Below are 20,470 nucleotides of genomic sequence, written 5' to 3'. Positions count from 1 at the left end.
TCGCCATGCTGTGAGGATGGATGGGCAGCCCCGGAGCCAGGCCTGGCGCCACCAGTGCCCAGCAGGTCTCCACTATTACTTATTTCTTCTTAGGGGAAGAAATTCTAATCTCCCTGCAGGAGCTTAAGTAAATAGGAAAAATAACACTTTGAACACTGGCAAAAGGACAAAAACAGATAACTGATGTACACAAGACTGTAGAAAGCAAAAAGAATAAGGGAGAATTACACTCTCCAATAAGCAAAAGAAAACTAAAGCTGGGGACCATAATTGGCTATAAAAATGACACACATCCCAGGATAGGGCGGTGAGGTTACAGTTGTATTATGTAGGGTGATATTATTATAAATTTGGATTTCATGGTTTTACTGTATCATAGTGTTATAATACAATATAAAACTCACTTATGTCTGGGCATGATGGCTCATGTCTGTAATCCCAGCACTTTGGGAGGCCAAGGTGGGCAGATTACCTGAGGTCAGGATCGAGACCAGCCTGGCCAACATGGTGAAACCTTGTCTCTACAGAAATACAAAAATTAGTTGGGCATGGTGGTGCATACCTGTAATCCCAGCTACTCAGGAGGCTGAGGCAGAAGAATTGCTTGAGCCCAGGAGACAGAGGTTGCAGTGAGCCAAGATTGTGCCATTGCACATTGCACTCCAGCCTGGCTGACAAAGGAAGACTCTGTCAAAAAAAAAAAAAAAAAAAACTAATATAGCTTATTATTATGCCATATTTATTTACTCTATAAGCTAAATATATTATAAACTTAGAATGTTCATTCCATTCAACCCAGTAATTTCATTGCTCGGAATTTTTCCAGTTAAATATTCAGAATTATGCACAGTGATTTGTGTATGAGAATGGTCATCATGGTGTTATTTGTAATATCAAATAATTGAAAAGCAAAATATCTGATTATTAACTGATTAAATAAATGGTAGTTGGGAACACAGAGGCAGACTGGCTTGGAGGGGCCCTTTAAAGGATGATATGTCCTGGCTGTCACTGTGTACAAGGTGCACCCACTCAGCAAGTGCAGACAGGAGGCAGACAGGCTGGGGTGGAAAAGGGCAGGTCCCCAGTGAAGCCCCATCTTCAGGCTGCGGAAGTCCTGAAGCCTGGGGGCCGGGACGACAGCCCCATGGACCACAGGGGGCGCTTGTTCTTTTTCCTGGGCCCGCCCATGGCCACCCATGGACAAATCAGCACACACTTCCTCCCCTCTGAGGCCCATAAACACCCTGGACTCAGCCAGACTCGGGGAGAGGACCAGAAGACCGGCCTGCAGAGAGGAGTTACTGAACGAAGTCTGAATGATGGGGAAGAGCGAACCACAAGCAGAAGAAACCATGAACTATGTGGTGTGATTTGAGAGGCATGTACCAGCCTCAGAATAGTGCTCTCGGAGCAGGCAACTTGGAATCCATTGTGCATTGCTTGCAGTAATTCACTCTGCCAAGCAAACCATTAATAATGCAGCACAAATTATGTGATCTAATTACTCACCTAGCAAGGATATTGAGTGAGGAAATTTAGGACAGCCACTTTTTGATCATAAGAACTGGGGAAAAGGGAAAGTTCAGCTCATCTAACATGAGTGGTTTTATTATAATGGAAACAACTGACATATCTTGACTTCCAGCTGGGTGTCTCTCCTTAGACGTCTTCCCCTGGATATTCCATCCTGTATGCAGCATCTTCTTCCCCTTGCATAATGAAAGAAGGTCAGTTCATCAGGGAAGCATAACAATCCCAAATGTGCATGCACCTGATAACAGAGCTTCAAGATACATGAAGCAAAATTAACTGAAAAGAAATAGATCCACATGGTTGAGGTTTTAATGCACATCTCTCTGTGTCATTGATACAGCAGACTAAGAAAATCTGTAAGAATATAGAACATTCAAACAATAATATTAACTAACAATATTAACCAACTTGAGAGCACACAGAGAACATTTCACCCAACAACTGCAGAATCCATATTTTTTTCAAGTGCACATGAACATTCACCAAAATGGACCATATACTAGACCATAAATCAAGTCCTGATAAATTCCAGAGGAATGAAATGATACAGAGTAGGCTCTGACCATAATTAAATTGCACTAGAAATTAATAACATAAAAATGCCAAATATTTGAAGTTAAGTAATGCATATCTAAATATATCAAAGAAGAAATCACGAGAAATTTCAAAATATGTTGAGCTGAATGCGAAGAAAAACACATCAAAATTTGTAGGATGCAACTAAAGGAATCCTTGCAAGAAAATTTGTAGCTTAAAATATAGATATTAGAAGGGAAAAAAGATTAGAAAAATTAGTTCATTTTGTTGGAAATACATTTGAAAATATTTAATTCCATGAGAAAAAAGCAAAGCCTAATTTTTTTTTTTACACGAAGTCTCACTCTGTTGCGCAGGCTGGAGTGCAGTAGCACAATCTTGGCTCACTGCAGCCTCCCCATCCCGGGTTCAAGAGATTTCTCGTGCCTCTCAGCCTCCCAAGTAACTGGGATTACAGGCGCGTGTCACCACACCTGGCTAATTTTAGTATTTTTTGTAGAGACAGGATTTCATGATGTTGGCTAGGCTGGTCATGAATGCCTGACCTCAAGTGATCCACCCGCCTCACTCTCCCAAAGTGCTGGGATTACAGGCATGAGCCACCACGCCTGGCTGCAAAACCTTATTTAAAGTGAAGCAATGATCTGTTCTTCAATCAGGTCTCTGGGCTCTTCCTGTCAGGCATCACACAAGATGCTTGTTGCTGTAGCAACCACTAGGGAAGGTGAAATAATAACTGAGGGCTCTTCCACAGAGAAAAATTTTCAGGTTTTGTTTTTAGGAGCTCTTTTCATTCAGATCATTGTGTTCTCAAATGGCACACAGATCTGGCTTGACGCCAATGTCAAATGAAGCAAACATTTTCCACCCACACTATCTGCCCACGCTTCCTCTCCCAGTTGGTGAGAACATGGACTCACTGCTCCCCCGAGTGAGGAACAGCACCAGACCCCCAAGATCTTCACAGTGGTGCCACAGTGATTGGAGTTCTGCGGGGACCCAGGGAAACATGCTTTCTTCATGGGCTACTCAGCTCTGCAGATGCTCTTGTCAGTAAAAACCAACCCCAGGCCCCTGAATACATATTAGGAAAGGAATGACAGAGACATAAAAAGGGGGACAAGACCCCCACAATAAGGGGGACAAAACAGAGACACAATCGGAGAAATGAGACCGAGACACAGTGGGGGAGATGAGACAGACACACAATGCGGGGGGTGAGACTGAGATACAATGGGGGGGTGAGACTGAGACACAATGGGGGGGATGAGACAGACACAATGTGGGGGTGAGACTGAGACACAGTGTGGAGTTGAGACAGACACAATGGGGGGTGAGACAGAGACACAATGGGGAGTTGAGACAGACACAATGGGGGGTGAGACAGAGACACAATGCGGGGGGGTGAGACAGAGACACAATGAGGGGTGAGACTGAGACACAATGGGGAGTTGGGACAGACACAATGGGGGGTGAGACTGAGACACAATGGGGAATTGAGACAGACATAATGGGGGGTGAGACTGAGACACAATGGGGGGATGAGACAGACACAATGCGGGGGGTGAGACTGACACAATGGGGAGGTGAGACTGAGAAACAATGTGGGGGTGAGACTGAGACACAATGGGGGGTGAGACTGAGACACAATGTGCGGTGAGACTGAGACACAATGGGGAGTTGGGACAGACACAGTGGGGGAGCTAAGGCTGAGACACACTGTAGTGATGACACAGACACAGTGGAGGGGATGAGATTGAAGCATAAAGGGGACAGAAGCCGAGACATGATGGGTGAGGGGTTGAGAGTAGACAAAATGTGGAGGAGGGTGAGACTGAGAAACCATGTCAGAAACCACAAGCTAAATCAAAAGGGAAACAGTAATATGGAAAAATATATGCAAGAAATATGAAAAGGAGTTAGTATTCTTATGGTTCAGTCAGTAAGAGAAACACCAAGAGTCTAACAGATAGTAACAAATTACATAAATTTCAATCCAAAAAAACACAAATAAAAATGTTTAAGAAATATTCAAAAATTACCAATCCATTAAACAGCAACACTGCCACTTCCTACCTACTTAGTGGAACTCAAACATCTGAGAGAACACTTCGGAATACAGATGCCATTCTCAAAATTGAAGTTTTTCTTTGTTGACCAGGAGCATACTAAAGGGACCTGCCTAATTTTTACAGATGGCTGGGTCCTGAGACAGCCAGATGTCCCCTGGGCTGGCTGGAAGGGGGGATCCCAGAGCCCACACGGGTGTGGGAGCGACCGGGATGACCACTGCATGTAACCTAGGCAGGGAGGCCAGGCGCAAGCCCGCACACCAGGAGTGGGGAGCAGAGCTCCCAGGTCCTTGGGCAGCTGACAGTTTTCAGTCAGCACCAGCTCAAAAACCTCACACTGGCCTGTTGTGGAAGTTGTGACGGAACAAAACTGTGTACACTTGGCCCGCACAGAGAGACCGGACGTCCACTCTGAGGTCTGCAGCGATGGAAGGGAAGGAGTGTATCTCATCCCACACAGGAGACCGGACGTCCACTCTGAGGTCTGCAGCAGTGGAAGGGAAGGCGTGTATTCTCATCCCACACAGGAGACCGGACGTCCACTCTGAGGTCTGCAGCAGTGGAAGGGAAGGAGTGTATCTCATCCCCCACAGGAGACCGGACGTCCACTCTGAGGTCTGCAGCGATGGAAGGGAAGGAGTGTATTCTTGTCCCGCACAGGAGACCGGACGCCCACTCTGAGGTCCGCAGCGATTGAAAGGAGGGCGTGTATTATCCCACACAGGAGACCGGACGTCCACTCTGAGGTCTGCAGCGGTGGAAGGGAAGGTGTGTATTCTCATCCCGCACAGGAGACCGGACGTCCACTCTGAGGTCTGCAGCGATTGAAAGGAGGGCGTGTATTCTCATCCCACACAGGAGACCGGACGCCCACTCTGAGGTCTGCAGCAATGGAAGGGAGGGCATGTATTTGCAAGGTGCCAAGCAGGAGGGTGGGGCAGCTCCGCCTAAGTCCTGAACTCCCCCCCACTGGCTGCAGACAAGGGTTCTAAAGGCAGCAGCGAATTTCAGGAAAGCAGAAGCTGCAGGCAAAGTCGTCAATCAGGACGTTGGGGGTACACGTGGGTTTCGACCTAAAAGGGTGGGAGATCTCGAAGTGAGGACTTAGGGGTCATCAGAGGATTCAAGGATTTCCTGATTTGCAGTTGGTTAAGGAAGAGCAGCTTTGTTTAAAAATTGGGGTCGGCAGAGAAATTGTTAACCGACTCAGGGGTGTGGCTCCCTCCAAGCCCCTCAAGAAGAAATTTAGACCCAAAGAACAGTGATCAGAGGTCAGCCTCCCGTTCCCCCCATCTAAGGTCTCTTCGTGGGGGTCCACAGTGGGGTCTGGGCTTCTGAAAGGCAGCTCGGGGACATGTGTGAAGATGGGATCTTTAGAGTCTACAGAGAAACAAAAATCTCTGGACTCACTCCCCTGGCTGCTGACTTGGGCTGCCCGTACCTTCTTGCTTATCAAGTTGTTCATTTACAGGCGAGCTGGCTTCCCCTTGAAGGAACTCTTTGCAGGGGGCTGGAGGACTGCAGGCCTCTAACAAGGGAGTCCCTGCTCCCTCTCAGAATGAACCCTTGATCCTTGGAGGGACTGTGAACTTTAACGTCCACACTCCGCAGGCCTTGAGGTGTCTGGGGACAGCCCCCCTTCCCACCGCCCGGGGGCGGCCCCTCCTCCGTACCCTGGGCAGAAAGAACGCGATGCCGTCATCCTCAACACGTGGCTCGGGCAACGGCTGAAATGGAGAGTTTTCAAGAATTATTTTTAATAAAATAAACCCTGAGGTCAGAGACTGGTCATGTCAGGCCCCGGGGCAGAGACTGTTGACAGTCTTTGGTGCCTAAAGAAAGGTCAGAGAAATTCCAGGGCTGCCCTCCCTCCACAGGAGGTCAAGTTTCATCACCAAGGAGGCCCCTTCTGCAGCCTGTGGGCTCTTTAAAGACCACACCCCTGCCTGTGCCTGCGTCAGAGCCCAGGTTCCCCGCTCTGCCCCCACCAGCTGCTGCCCTTGGGCCTGGCACTCTCCCCAGGAACGCCTGTGAACAGCACTCTCAGCTCATCTCCCTGGGCTTCTAGTCAGAAAGGCTGGTGTGCAGAGGCTCAGAGGCCACCTGTGCTATTTAAACATCGCAGTCAACTCCCCTTTGCCTGTTCCTATAGAAAACAAGTTCTAACAGTCATCTCCTTCCTCTAAAATAAGCAAAGTGACATTGCAGACCGTGTATACTACCTATTCTGTGTATGCGCACGTGAGCATGGCTGGTCACCGAGGCACAAAGCGTTTAAGAAGGCCCTGCTCAGGCCCAGCTCATACTTGGGTCAGAGCTGGGAACCCTTTCATAGCAGCCCCCTGCCGGGAAGTGCCAGCCAACTAGTGGCCAGATTTCTGAGTCTCACAGACATAAAAAGTCTGAAAGGGTTGCCTGTTGTTTCATTTTGGCCAGTAAAGTCTCAAAATAGGAATGGCCAGCTTTTATCAACAATATTTCAAAAGGATTTTTTTTAAAGGACTCTCTGTTGAAAACATTTCTGTTTAGAGCTGGAGAGTCTCTTGTCTAGAATTATCTCATCCCCTGAGAATAAGAAGCAGCATCTGGCGGAAACCCCAGACCCCGCCAAGAGTCTGCCGTGCCCACCACAGTCGTGGCACAGCGTGTGCACCAAGGGTCTGCCAGGCCCACCGCAGACGTGGCATGGCGTGTGCACTTTTTTCCAGGTGCCTGAAGCCCTCTCAGCACACGAGAGGGACAAGGCTGTCAACTCTGGGCCACACTCAATCAGCTCACCCTCCCACAGCCCACGTACAGGGAGCTGGCCCAGTTCGGGTGGCCGGACCTGTCTCACCTCTGGATCCACCCTGACCCCAGTCAATTATGTTCTAGAGTGTGGGGGCATTCATGGATTTATAGATGTGTAGAAATGATCAGTTCTGACCCCGAGCCTCCGTTCACACAAACCCCCAAGCGCAAAGCTCCCGGCAGAAGTGCTGACAGGGGCTCTCCAGGCCCACAGCCGCCTTTGTGTCCACACATGACATCACTTCACTGTGGGTGTCCTGAGGAACACAGCGTCCTTGGAGGGTTCCCTGAGGTTGGCGTGACCACAAAGGACAGCTTACTAGCAAGGAGCTGCCCTCACCCCCGGAAACAGTCACAATAACTCACAAATTATAAACACCTGAAAATCCACCAGATCAGCCGTTCCAGAGCCCAGCATTAGGAGGATTTGGCTGGGAGAAAGCATGGAGGCTGTCATGGCTGGCATGGGAGGGGGCGCCGGGGACACAGGCCAGGGAGAAGTCCCGCCCCCAAGGCTGCCTCCCACACAGGCGAAGCCAGCACCTGCCCATGCCCTCCGGCCTCTACAGCCTTGCAGGGCCACAGAGGAGCCCAGCTGCTCACCTCCACAGCTCCTCCTTCCCAAGATACTTCCCACATATGATGTGACTCTGACCTCGGTCTCCCAAGGAGTCCCATGCATTCATCTGAGCAGGGCATGGGGAGCCAGCTGGTCGTGCTGAGCAGGAGGGTGTGTGGTGCCAGGGCCCAGGACAGGTCCGAGGTCTGCAGTGCCTGGGCAGGGCCTGAACAGAACATCTCCTATGGCCACTGCATGTCCGCCTCCCCCCACACCAGGTTTGCCCACTGAGGCCAGTGCCCTGGACACCAGCCAAGGGCCCTGCCATGCCCATGACTTGTGCAGACCCAAAAGAGGGACAAGGCCGAGATGATTTAATGGCCCAGGGGAGCCTGGAGACCTCATCTCCAGAAATTTTACCATAATGTTGCTTGAAAAATGCCAAAATAATACGTTTTAAGTCATTTCAAATCAGAACATAAAAAGCAAATGCAAAGATACAGAAGTGCACAAGCCCCTTTGGCCCCAATGCGACCTCGACCCCAACCCCGACCTTGACCCTGACCCCGACCTTGACCCCCCGACCCAACCTCAACCTCAACCCTGACCCTGACCCAACCCGACCCAATCCCCATCTTGACCCTGACCCCAACCTTGACCCCCAACCCGACCTCAACCTCAACCCTGACCCCAACCCAATCCAGACCCCATCCCAACCTTGACCCTGACCCCAACCTTGACCCCCAACCCAACCTCAACCTCAACCCTGACCCCAACCTGACCCCAACCCAATCTTGACCTTGACCCTGACCCCAAACTTGACCCCAACCCAACCTCAACCTCAACCCTGATCCCAACCCGACCCGGCCCAGACCCAACCCCGACCTGACCTCAACCGTGACCCCAACCCTGACCCCGACCCCAACCTCGACCTCAATCCCAATCTGACCCTGACCCCAGCCCCGACCCTGACCTCGACCCTGACCCGGGGAAGGGTGAGGCCGTTGCCCTCCTCCCAGCAGAGCCTGGGGCCCCCAACGGCAGCATCCTCCAAATGCTCCTGGGGATTAGGCAGGTCCTGCCATCGTGAGGATTTGCTAAAACCCAGCCAGTGCCTTTCAGAAGCAGCCTCACAGAAACCGCAGGAAAGAGCCCATTCCTCGCCTTCTGCCATGAGCCCTCTGTGGTTTTAAGCATGGGAGAATTTGGAGAACAATGGTGAAAGGGAGTTACGTGGGGCTATGTTCTCTAAAGAAGTCCCTGGCTGCTGCCACCTTGCACTTGTGACCGATGCTGGGGCCGACAGGAAATGCCAGTGCCTGGAGCCCCAGCGGGGCCGGGCGCTCGTCCAGACGTGCTGCAGATGAACTTGGCCCTTCCTCATTAAACTTCACTGTGTGGAACATAAACCTCGTGAATTCTGATTCTCTACTAATTTGGAAATGGGTACTACATAGACGGGCCCGGCTGAAGTTCGTCTTTGAGTTAAAGAAAAGTTTGTTTAAAAAATAAGCAGCATCAATAAAATTGCAAGAGTAAACCTCTTAACAATATCACTTGTGGAGGATAAGGCTAATATTTACTTTAAGATCTGACCATTTTGCTGAGTAACAGCTGTGTTCCAGGGATAAAATGTGGCCTGTGGTATGGTCTAGTGTGTGTCACTGGTACTGATGGAGTTCTGACAAGACTTGTCAGATGTAACTTATGTGACCTGCTAATCAGAAATCTTTTCGATATCATATTGAGGATATGCCCCAAGAATCACATTAATGGATCAATTTGAATTTCCGCATGAGACCGAATGTAATGGAAGCACATTCCCTAAGAAACTGTAAATGCAGACTTCCCTTTATTTTGCACTAGACTCCTTTCTGAGTAGTAGCAATGGTGATGTTTTTCATGCAAGCAAACACACCACAGCTTGCTGATAGTAATGAACAATGGGCATAATTTCCAGAGCCAGAGGCGCTCCCAACACATACATATAAATCTTAACTTAATTATGATACTAAAGAAAGTGAATTACAAAAGAGATAGCTAGAGATGTTTTTGAAGATGTTTCTTATTTTAACCAAGCTTGAGTTTCTTGGGGCAGAGAAAGAGATTGACGATGCTCAGAGATCTTGCTCATTGTGACAAATCAGGGATGCTGGACACAGGCAGCGCGTTCTGGCCACTATCCTTTCAAAACAGAGCTTCAAGAACAACCTTCTGCATTACAGATCCTCTGCCTCTTATCTTTGACTGAATACCAGATCTCATAGGGGACACAAGACAATTTTAAAAAGGAGCCATGTTCTAAACCATTTCACAGGCAGCTTCCTCCTTTGAAGACTCTGCATTTGACTTCCTGACACTGCATCTGCCCGGTCTCTAACAGCTTTTGTGTCACTCACGTTGTGTTCTCCTCCACTAAGGAGTCTTCTCCTGGCTCAGGAGCTGTGTGGGCAAAGGTGGTGCACTGTGGGTGCTGAGCGCCTCCTCTCCTGCATTGTTCTTGCCCTGGGGGTGGTCGACCACTTTCCTCCCAGGCCATGCAGGGTTAATCCTCATCTCCTTCCCCTGCTCTGTGGTCCTGGCTCTTCCCGCCTCTGTGCCCAGCCAGCAGCACTGACCAGCAGCCTCTGCATCTGCCCTGTTGGGATTGATCGCCCTGACCTGGCTGTGGGCCTCTAAGCACATTCCAAAGGCCTAGGCCGTTCCTTCCTCCTCCTCCTGCAGAGCTGCCAAGCGAGCCTCAAAGCAAACCCCTCTGTCCACTTCCTAAACATGCATTTGTAACAATAGACACTCTTGGGTCCCACCTCTCTTTGAAGTGACCTTTTACATCCCTGCGGCCACCTTGTGATTTCTCCTGTGTCTTGACTGAGCTGATGCCCGTCTTTCACAGCCTGTGTGCAATTCTATCTCCTAAATACGTAACCCCTTCTCTGCGTCTTCCACACAGTGCCCTCCACACCCAGAATGCCCTCCTACGCCTCCCCTGCATTTCAGCCAACGCTCCTCTCCTCAAGGAAGCTTTTCCTGCTCACCAACTGTGAACATTCCAGTCATCTGGGCTCGGCAGAGGTCTGCTTATGCATCCTTTTCCTGATTTGCCTCTCGCTGCGGTCAAACTGACAACCTCCACTCATCTTTTGCTCTTTTTGTGGGACTAGGTTATTAGACCTTCATGTGGGACCTGGGCCAGGAGTGCTGAGTGTTCAGGGAGAAAGCTTTCCAGCCACAGAAGTCCGTCTTGTTGGGCAGATATGGGAAAAGTTAAATACCAAGTCAAGAAATAAGCAGTATTTTTGTCATCTTTGCTGACACACAGATTGTCTTATTCGTTTAATATTTTTTATTCCTGTGCATTAGGCACAGTCCTGGGTGTGGGAGAAACAACAGGAACCCAACCAGACAACGGTCCCACTCTCTGTAGTGGGCGGTAAGAGACATAATTGAGTGTGAGACATGGTCACGCGCCAAGGAAAACAAGAGGACCCAGGGAAGAGACGTGGGTGTTGGGGGTGCAACTACAGGCATGGCGTCAGGGCTGGGGGTTGGGGGCCAGCGGAGGGGGAAGGGGCCAAAAGCGTGGCAGGCGGGTGCAGGCATCTAGGGCCACAGCCTCCACTCCCCACTGTGCGGTGCAGGGCAGGGGTGTGAAGTGACCTGGCTCGTGGCACTCATCATCCCAGTGCTGTCCTGAGGACGGGGAGGAGCTGAAGCAGGTAGTCGGGTGCAACCCCAATAATCCAGTGAGAAACTGTGGCATTGGTAGTGGGTGCAGCGAGATTTGATCAGAGTTTGGATGTAAAAGTGACCTAAGACTTTGTTAATTAAAGTTTTCATGTAGAGTACAAATAACACAGTTGTAAATGTGGAGGACAGGAATCACTGAGCTGGTGGATAAGACAGCCTCATGGTAAGAAGCAAAGGAGAAGTCAGTCTCCGAGAAGGCGTAAGCGCAGTCAGGCGAGGGAAGCAGGAGGCCTCCCGGGAACCTGGCTGGCTCACTGTCCCGAACATGTTAGCTTCCTGCTGTGAGGACGCTTGCAACAACCACATCAGCGGGCATCCGCAATGGTGTGGGATAGGAACCCCACTCTCGCAAATGGGGGCCATCCGCAACAGTGTGGGATAGGAACCCCGCTCCCGCAAAGCGGGGGCATCCGCCATGGTGTGGGATAGGAACCCCGCTCCCGCAAAGGATAATTCACAGAACTGGGGAAGTTTCGACAGGAAAGAAAAGATCTTCCTGTGTTTTCAGGAGAGAGAATGAGGAGCAGCCCATATTAACTATTCAAGAATGTTGGAAAGTTGTTACTAGGAAAAGATTATTATTGTCCTTGTCCTGTAACCAGAGGAAGAATTAGGACCTGTGGATACAAACCGCAGGGAGAGAGGTTTCAGTGTGGAAAATAGAAGCTGTTTCTTGCAATTAGAGCTGAACAAAAATAAATGGGCTGCTCAAGAAGAAGTGAGCTCTCCATCATTGGAGGTGCCAAAACTAGGTGGCAGAGGCAGGTGCATTGCTGCATTAGCCCAGAAGGCCAAGCAACCACGTATCACACGGAAGACCCAGATCATCTCAAGAATTCATCCTGTCCATGATTTCGTAAAACAGGGTCATCTCAACCCCACTGCCAATGCATGTGACCCATCCACTTGGTGGCACCTCTGTAACCACCCAAGTCTTCACACAGAGCCCTTGATATTGTGAGCCTACAGCTTAAGAAAACGGATACAGGTATAATATAATTACCTTTTCTGTTGTTTTTTCCTCAGATATGATGGGGTCAAGGAAATGGCAAGTTCCTATGGTCAGCCCTTCTTCTGGTAGGATTTTTCCTCCACGAGGATGGGTCTGAATCGGGGATGAAAGCGACTTCACTTCTGAAAATCCAGAGCCTTTTTAAAGTAAGCCTTCATAAGGAAAACTGCGATTGTCCAGTCGATGGTTTGTTAACACACAGACCCCAGGAGACTGACCACCAGGCTGGGAAGTGTAATGGCAATGATTGAGGGTGTCAGACGTCCTCTGCCACCAGGTAGGGTGAGGTCCTCACAAGATGGAAGCCAAGTTGTCAGCTTAACAGAAGGAAAGACGCCCTCCATCTTCCACCATTAAGGTCTCCAGCGTTCACCTTCTTGGCAGGAAATAATTATTGAAAGTTATTTCTGAAATGTTGGTTTGACATTTTAAAGCAGTAACTGGCATCTTCTGAAATATATTTCTGGTCTTTTGGGACTTCATCATTTTCCTGTGAAGCTTGACCTTTCAAATCCAGTGAACAAAAGTCCTGAGATTTGTAATGCATCACACCTGTGACACTTTGTCACCCATCAGCATTTTTGGCGTTGGCATTTTCCGAGTTTGCCTGATTTCTGAAGACCATGCAGATAACAGGTTCAGCTCCCAGATTCTCACCGCACGCAACCAAAAGAGAAAGCTGCAATATCATTTCAGCTCCTTTAGATGAGACGTGAACTGCAGTTCTTCAGGCTCTCCAAACCAACAGCTGGCTGCACAGCAGACTGATGGCGCCAACGGTGATGGAGACCTCAGGCAGCTGTAGGGCCGGATGCCCAGGGAAGGACGTCCTGGGACGGTCCCTCTTGGTGGAGTTGGGAAAAGAAGGAAGAGTCCATCCCCTGTGAGAACAAAGGGTTAGAGACTGAGGAAACCTGGGACGCAGCAGCCCAGGGGCATAGCCATCTCACTGACACACCGGCTCCCTCCAGCAGACACTCCGCAAGGGCGTCCTGGACACACCGGCTCCCTCCAGCAGGCACTCCGCAAGGGCGTGCCGGTCCTGGAAACCCCTGCCTGTACCAACTAACATCTCATTTCAGCAATCAGATGTCCCAGATTCTAACACAATATTAAAATACAGAAAGTACCACCCGCTTGCCCTCTTAGGAGATCCCTAGAAAGTTCTGGAAAGCCCAGGGCTGAGCGGCAAAGCCAGGAAGAAGAGACACCAACAGCTGGACAAACAAATCTGCTAACAAGCATTGGAATTGCAGGCTCAGAGCCAGAAGGCCTTAGAGACCTTCCTAGCAGTTTTCAGGCTGATAGAACATTTTGTTCAAATAAAATTGAATGTGGACCCCAGTTTATAGAATAGACTTGTTGGCCTGATTGATGGAGGATGAAAGCCCCCTGACCTAGTCCAGCCCAGGAGGAAGACCCTCAGAAAGCAATTTGAAACAACTGCATCTGGTCCACCCTCTTTATACCTCAAAGAAACAGCCCCAGGAGGCCACGGGACCTGCCGAGCATGAAGTCTGGCAGGCCACGTAAGCTTCACAGGGCAGGTCTGCAGACCCTGGCCCTCAGCAGCCGGAACCAGCACATCTACTGTTTTGGTTTCTGTGCTGTCAGCCAAGAAAGCTGTTTCATGATGATTACTAATTACGAGCTTGGATTTTCTTGCCAGCTGGTTATGGAGCAATTATTACGGTGCCTGCCTCACAGGGCCTTATAAGGATTAAAGTAAGTGTGTGTGAGCTCCAGAGGGGAAGCCACTGGAAAGACCCCCTCACTGTCAGCGCTTGGCCCCTCTGCACCTGCCCTCTCTGGCATAGCTGGGTGCTCTGTCTCTGCACCTGCTCTCCCTGGCATAGCTGGGTCCTCTGTCTCTGCACCCGCCCTCCCTGGCATAGCTGGGTCCTCTGTCTCTGCACCTGCCCTCCCTGGCATAGCTGGGTCCTCTGTCTCTGCACCTGCCCTCCCTGGCATAGCTGGGTCCTCTGTCTCTGCACCCGCCCTCCCTGGCATAGCTGGGTCCTCTGTCTCTGCACCTGCCCTCCCTGGCATAGCTGGGTCCTCTGTCTCTGCACCCGCCCTCCCTGGCATAGCTGGGTCCTCTGTCTCTGCACCTGCCCTCCCTGGCAAAGCTGCATCCTGTCTCTGTGCCTGCCTGGCCCTCTCGCCTGGCCCCTCTGCACCCGCCCTCCATGGTATAGCTGGGTCCTCCGTCTCTGCGCCCGCCCTCCCCAGCGTGGCTGGGTCCTCCGTCTCTGCGCCCACCCTCCCCGGCGTGGCTGGGTCCTCCGTCTCTGCGCCCGCCTGGCCCTTTCTCTTCTCAGGCTCCTCTTTGTCTCATCTCGTCATTCCCATCTTTTGCTCTTTCTCACATCTGTTGTATGTTTGTTCCATTTACCATTTATCTATCTTTCACTGTTAATCAATTTTAAATACAAATAACATTTTGTTTCCTTAAAACATTTAAATTTCGGGCCGGGCGCGGTGGCTCACGCCTGTAATCCCAGCACTTTGGGAGGCCGAGGCGGGCGGATCACGAGGTCAGGAGATCGAGACCATCCTGGCTAACACGGTGAAACCCCGTCTCTACTAAAAATAGAAAAAATTAGCCGGGCGTGGTGGCGGGCGCCTGTAGTCCCAGCTACTCGGGAGGCTGAGGCAGGAGAATGGCGTGAACCCAGGAGGCGGAGCTTGCAGTGAGCCGAGATCGCGCCACTGCACTCCGGCCTGGGCGACAGAGCGAGACTCCGTCTCAAAAAAAAAAAAACCATTTAAATTTCACTGTTTTACATTTAAGTGAACACAATCTATCCACCTCCATGGTCAAGGTCGTTCAGAAGCAAACTCTGTCCTCCCACCTGACCCCTCTGAAGGCCGTGGACTCACACGCGAGGGTCCCCGTGCCTGACTGTGCAGCGCCGACTCTTTCCCCGGGCCCCTGAGCAGGCCACGTGTGAGGCTGACTCATCAGGAGCCCTAGACACACGCCTGGAGCCCTACCTGCCCTGAGCACCTGGCCCAGGCCACACAGCCCACACAGGTGGCAGGACTCCTTTCCTCCGTTTGATCTAACTTGGTTTTTCCATGTCTTTCTGGGCAAAATGAAGACAAAACCAATCGCCACCAACCTCCCTCTGTGGCGGGAAGGAGTCGCAAGTGTCGGTGTGATGACACTCAAAGGAGAACCTCAGGAGCCCAGATAAAGCCGGCAGCGCGCGGGAGACCGTCCTCTTCCTCAGGAAGCCGGCAGCAGGCGGGAGACCGTCCTCTTCCCGAGGAAGCCGGCAGCGGGCGGGAGACCGTCCTCTTCCTCAGGAAGCCGGCAGCGCGCGGGAGACCGTCCTCTTCCTCAGGAAGCCGGCAGCGCGCGGGAGACCGTCCTCTTCCTCAGGAAGCCGGCAGCGGGCGGGAGACCGTCCTCTTCCTCAGGAAGCCGGCAGCGGGCGGGAGACCGTCCTCTTCCCGAGGAAGCCGGCAGCAGGCGGGAGACCGTCCTCTTCCTCAGGAAGCCGGCAGCAGGCGGGAGACCGTCCTCTTCCTCAGGAAGCCGGCAGCGGGCGGGAGACCGTCCTCTTCCCGAGGAAGCCGGCAGCAGGCGGGAGACCGTCCTCTTCCTCAGGAAGCCGGCAGCAGGCGGGAGACCGTCCTCTTCCTCAGGAAGCCGGCAGCAGGCGGGAGACCGTCCTCTTCCTCAGGAAGCCGGCAGCAGGCGGGAGACCGTCCTCTTCCTCAGGAAGCCGGCAGCGGGCGGGAGACCGTCCTCTTCCCGAGGAAGCCGGCAGCGCGCGGGAGACCGTCCTCTTCCTCAGGAAGCCGGCAGCGCGCGGGAGACCGTCCTCTTCCTCAGGAAGCCGGCAGCGGGCGGGAGACCGTCCTCTTCCCGAGGAAGCCGGCAGCAGGCGGGAGACCGTCCTCTTCCTCGGCCGCAGGCACCGGAGCGCGGGAGGCTGTTCTCTTATCTCAAAGCCCCGCTGCCTCGTGGGTGATGTCAAAGTGCACATTTTCAAATACTGTTTTTGTTCATTGATTGGCATTCAAGGGTCACAATATGACCACAGTTGCTCGGGTTGATTTGTGGAAGAGAACACACACAGAACAGTCCTCCACACTGGGTTCCACCGGGAAGGAACGTGTGCCTCTCCCGGGAAGGAGCACAGGGCAGCTTTCAGTTCTTCATCCTGCCCCCAAATCAACAGACACTTCACTGGTTACTCAGGTTTTTTAAGTCCTTTTTCAATTTCCAAAGGACAGGTGAGCTCTTTGTGGATAGAAACAGACTTCGATCACCTACGTGAACCTGCATGTTTAAAAGCCCAGATAACTACACCTAGAAAAACGCAGGTCCCAGGACCAGACCTACTCCCACCCTGCAGCCACAAGGGCCTGTGGACTCCACACGCCGGAAAAACGATTCCACATCTTGCTACAAATCTTAACTCCAGCCAGATTTTCTTCTGTGCCACGGGGTAGTGGAGATGAAGCTTGGAGGGATTTATGCAAACGCACAAGGAACAGTGGGAATGAAATGGCTCAGCTCAAACCCTGCTGGGGGCAGATGTCCTCTCCGAGGATCCAGTTATGTCACGGTTCCTGCCCTTAGTCAGGTTTTAGCTTATTCATCCATGTCTGCTCCCAGTGCTTTTTTTTTTTTTTTTTTTTTTTTTTTTTGAGACAGGGTCTCACTCTGTGTGCAGGCTGGAGTGCAGTGGCACAATCTCGGTTCACGGCAACCCCCGCCTCCCGGGTTCAAGTGATTCTCATGCCTCAGCCTCCCAAGTCAGGTTTTAGCTTATTCATCCATGTCTGCTCCCAGTGCTTTTTTTTTTTTTTTTTTTTTTTTTTTGAGACAGGGTCTCACTCTGTGTGCAGGCTGGAGTGCAGTGGCACAATCTCGGTTCACGGCAACCCCCGCCTCCCGGGTTCAAGTGATTCTCATGCCTCAGCCTCCCAAGCAACTGAGATTACAGACATCCACCATGACATCTGGCTAATTTTTGTATTTTTACTAGAGATGGGGGTTTCACCATGTTGGTCAGGTTGGTCTTGAACTCCTGACCTCAAGTGATCCACCCACCTTGGCCTCCCAAAGTGCTCGGATTACAGGTGTGAGTTACGGCGCCTGGCCTTGCAATGCATTTTTAATTAAAACAACATAAAAATTTTAATAAGACATACAAGTGCTCACAGTGCCACTCTGCAGAGATAACCACACACACCAACAATTCGGTTCTTTCCCCAACACGCACCATCTGGAAATTCCTATGGAGGCTTTGATGTCCTTTAAAAACATATTGTTCTGAAAACGGATTTTTAATACTTTTTAAACACATGGTAAGATTGACTTTTTTGGTATAGAGCCCCATATGTTTTAGCAGCGCACGCTAACAAACACATTCGAAGCAAAAGTGCTACTTCTGAAATGACACAGTGGTGCCTCCACCCTTAAGCACAACTCTCGTAACTGGTGCAGGAACAATGCGTCAGTCGGGTGGAAAATGAACCTAGATTCACACCCTATGCGGGAAGAAACTTCAAATGAATTAGAGACCCAAATGTAAAAAAAGAAATTGTTCAAGTCCCAGAAGAAACCTGGGTGAATTCCTCTTTAACTATGGGGAAATGATGACTAACTACCGTCAAAATCCAAGGGCGATGAAAGAAAATATTCACAAATTTGCCTACAAAAAAATGCTTAACACCACTAAAAAACACTATATACAAAGTTAAAAGGCAGTTGACAAATCAGAAGAAAACAGGCACAACATATCCCACAGATACGGAGCTAATAAACCCAACATAGCAAAAATTCTTAAAAATGGAGGCTCAAAGGGCCAGAAAAACCCCAACAGAACCATGGGAGAAGGCAAACAATTCACCAAGAAGACATTAAAATGGTCCTCAGTCATATTTTTTTTTAAGTATGATGACAGCTTCTCTTGGTGATTTGAGGAGAGCAGCACTGGTGGGAATCGGAACTGGGACCACCCTTCAGCCGGGGCTTTGTCAACACCTGATACAACTACACACACTTGCTTTTGACCCAGCAACCCCACTTCTCAGAATATTCTGGAAAACACACCTCCAAGAACACAGAAATACGTGTGCATGGGATGCATCACTGACGCCTTGTTTGAACTGCAAAGGAGCTGTGTGCTTGCCCACATGAGGCCCAGGCAGACGGAGGAATACGGGCTTGGTGTGGGAAGACGATAGCTGCAACAGACAGTGATTCCTCTGATGGATCTGGGCAAAGTAAGTCAAAAACCTCCTGGAAAGGATTCACCATCCTAGATGCCATTGAAAACAGTGATTCATGAGGAGACAAAATATGAACGTTAACAGGAGTTTGGAAGAAGTTGATTCCAACTCTCATGGATGACTTTGAGGGGTTTAAGACTTCAGTGGGAAAAGGAAGTGCAGGTGGAAGGGAAATAGCGAGAGAACTGTAGTTAGAAGTGGAGCCTGAAAAGGGGACTGAATTGCTGCAGTCTCAGGATCAAAGTTTAAGGACGAGAAATTGCTTCTTATGACTCACAAAGTGGTTTCCTGAGATGGAATCTACTCCTGGTGAAGATGCTGCAAATATTGTTGAAATGACAATAAGCGATTTAGAATATCACATAAATTTAGTTGATAAAGCAGTAGCAGGGTTTGAGAGGATGACTCTGACTTTGAAAGACGTTCTAATGTGGTAAAATGCTGTCAAACAGCATGGCATGCTACAGAGAAATCTTTTATGAAAGGAGGAGTCCATCAATGTGGCAAACTTCATTGTTGTCTTGTTTTTTAAAATTGCCACAAGCATCCCAACCTTCAGCAGCACCACCCTGATCAGTCAGCAGCCACCAACACTGAGGCAAGACCCTCCACCAGCAAGAAAATTAGGACTCACTGAGGGCTCAGATGATCATCAGCATTTTTAGCAATGAAGACAGGCACATTGTCTTTTAGACACAATGCTGTTGCACACTTAGTAGACAGACGACAGTACAGTGTAAATGTAACCTCCATATGCAACGGGAAACCCAAAAATGCGTGTGTCTGGCTCTGTTGCAGGGGTCTGGAAGTGAGCCTGCGACATCCCCGAGCTGTGTCTGCATGTGGCCTATCCCTAGAAGTTTGCGCCTCGTGGCTGCGCTGTCTGAAGGCCTGAGCATAACTTGCACACAGACACTGCCTCACCTCTTTCCTATAGCAGTGACCAGCATCCCGTGGCCCTGCAGGCACCTCCTAGAGTGCATCTGGCAGAGACGCGTCACTAGGCCAAACCAAAGCAATGGGAACCCTGTCTCCAGGTTCCTGGCTCCACAAGGGAATCAAGTTACCTCAGCAACGGTGTGTCTGCATGTATGTATGAATTTTAAACAACTACAACAAGGTGGCAAAAGCAAGCCCCCTCTGGAGGATAAAGAAAAGCTGAAACACTCCACAGCACTTAGCAGACGGGGAGAGGGAGGAGCCCTGCTCCACGCGCTTCTCCGGCCACAGGGTCTGAACCTTCGGGCATGTCTGCTTAGAGACGTGGAGTTCTGTCAAATGAGCCCCCCTAGAAGCCTCCGGTGAGAATCTGTCTAGAAATGTTGGGCGGGCTGTGGTTTGACTTAACCATCTGCATGTAGATAAATTACCATTTATATGTGTGAAGAAGGTATCCATCCAGTGATAATCCAACACGTGCTCATCACATACCATTAAATTTTCAAAAGTAACTGGTGTAGCTAATTATCTGTCTCAATTTGGCAGCCTCTGAAGTGTCACTTACAATTTGTGCACTCAGCTCATAAACCTTAAGTATCCGGACGCCCAGTGCTAGGTCGGATGCCCAGCGCTAGGTCGGATAGCCTCTCATCTTTCTGAAATGAAAGTTTGGAATTGTGGTGCCACAGAGAAGGGACGCTCAGGTCCGTGGTTGAGACTGAGCCTGTGGAAGCTCAGAACTTGGCGATGAGCGGCTGCAGTCACGGGAGCACAGGCACCTTGAGCAGGAGAGACCTAGGGACCCCTTTGTGCAGCCCCTCCTCACACAGGGAGACGGGCAGCCCTGGAGGTCGGGGGTGGGGGTTGGGGCTGAGGCCACCCACACACATGGGCTCTCCTACCACCTTCTCCTCCTGATTCAGGACTGAGGAATCCAGGAACCCTGGGGAGCTCACAGGCACCAGAGACTGAGACCCTGCAAGGGCATCAGCCATCGGCCATCAGACTGCCACTGCAGTGAGC

The 20,470-nt window shown here is 50.5% G+C and overlaps 1 long non-coding RNA gene across 1 annotated transcript; it reads right to left on the bottom strand.

Moving 5' to 3' along the window:
• Positions 1-13,958, bottom strand: LOC107976015 (uncharacterized). Its single transcript, XR_001719616.4, has 4 exons — positions 12,245-13,958; positions 5,819-5,872; positions 1,513-5,027; positions 1-687 (listed from the first exon to the last, which is right to left on the bottom strand). It is a non-coding gene; the product is annotated as an uncharacterized LOC107976015 (long non-coding RNA).
• Positions 13,959-20,470: the final 6,512 nt, after the last annotated feature.

Source organism: Pan troglodytes, chromosome 6 (genome assembly GCF_028858775.2).
Source record: "Pan troglodytes isolate AG18354 chromosome 6, NHGRI_mPanTro3-v2.0_pri, whole genome shotgun sequence".
Taxonomy (NCBI): domain Eukaryota; kingdom Metazoa; phylum Chordata; class Mammalia; order Primates; family Hominidae; genus Pan; species Pan troglodytes.
This window is presented reverse-complemented; position numbering and strand designations above follow the sequence as displayed.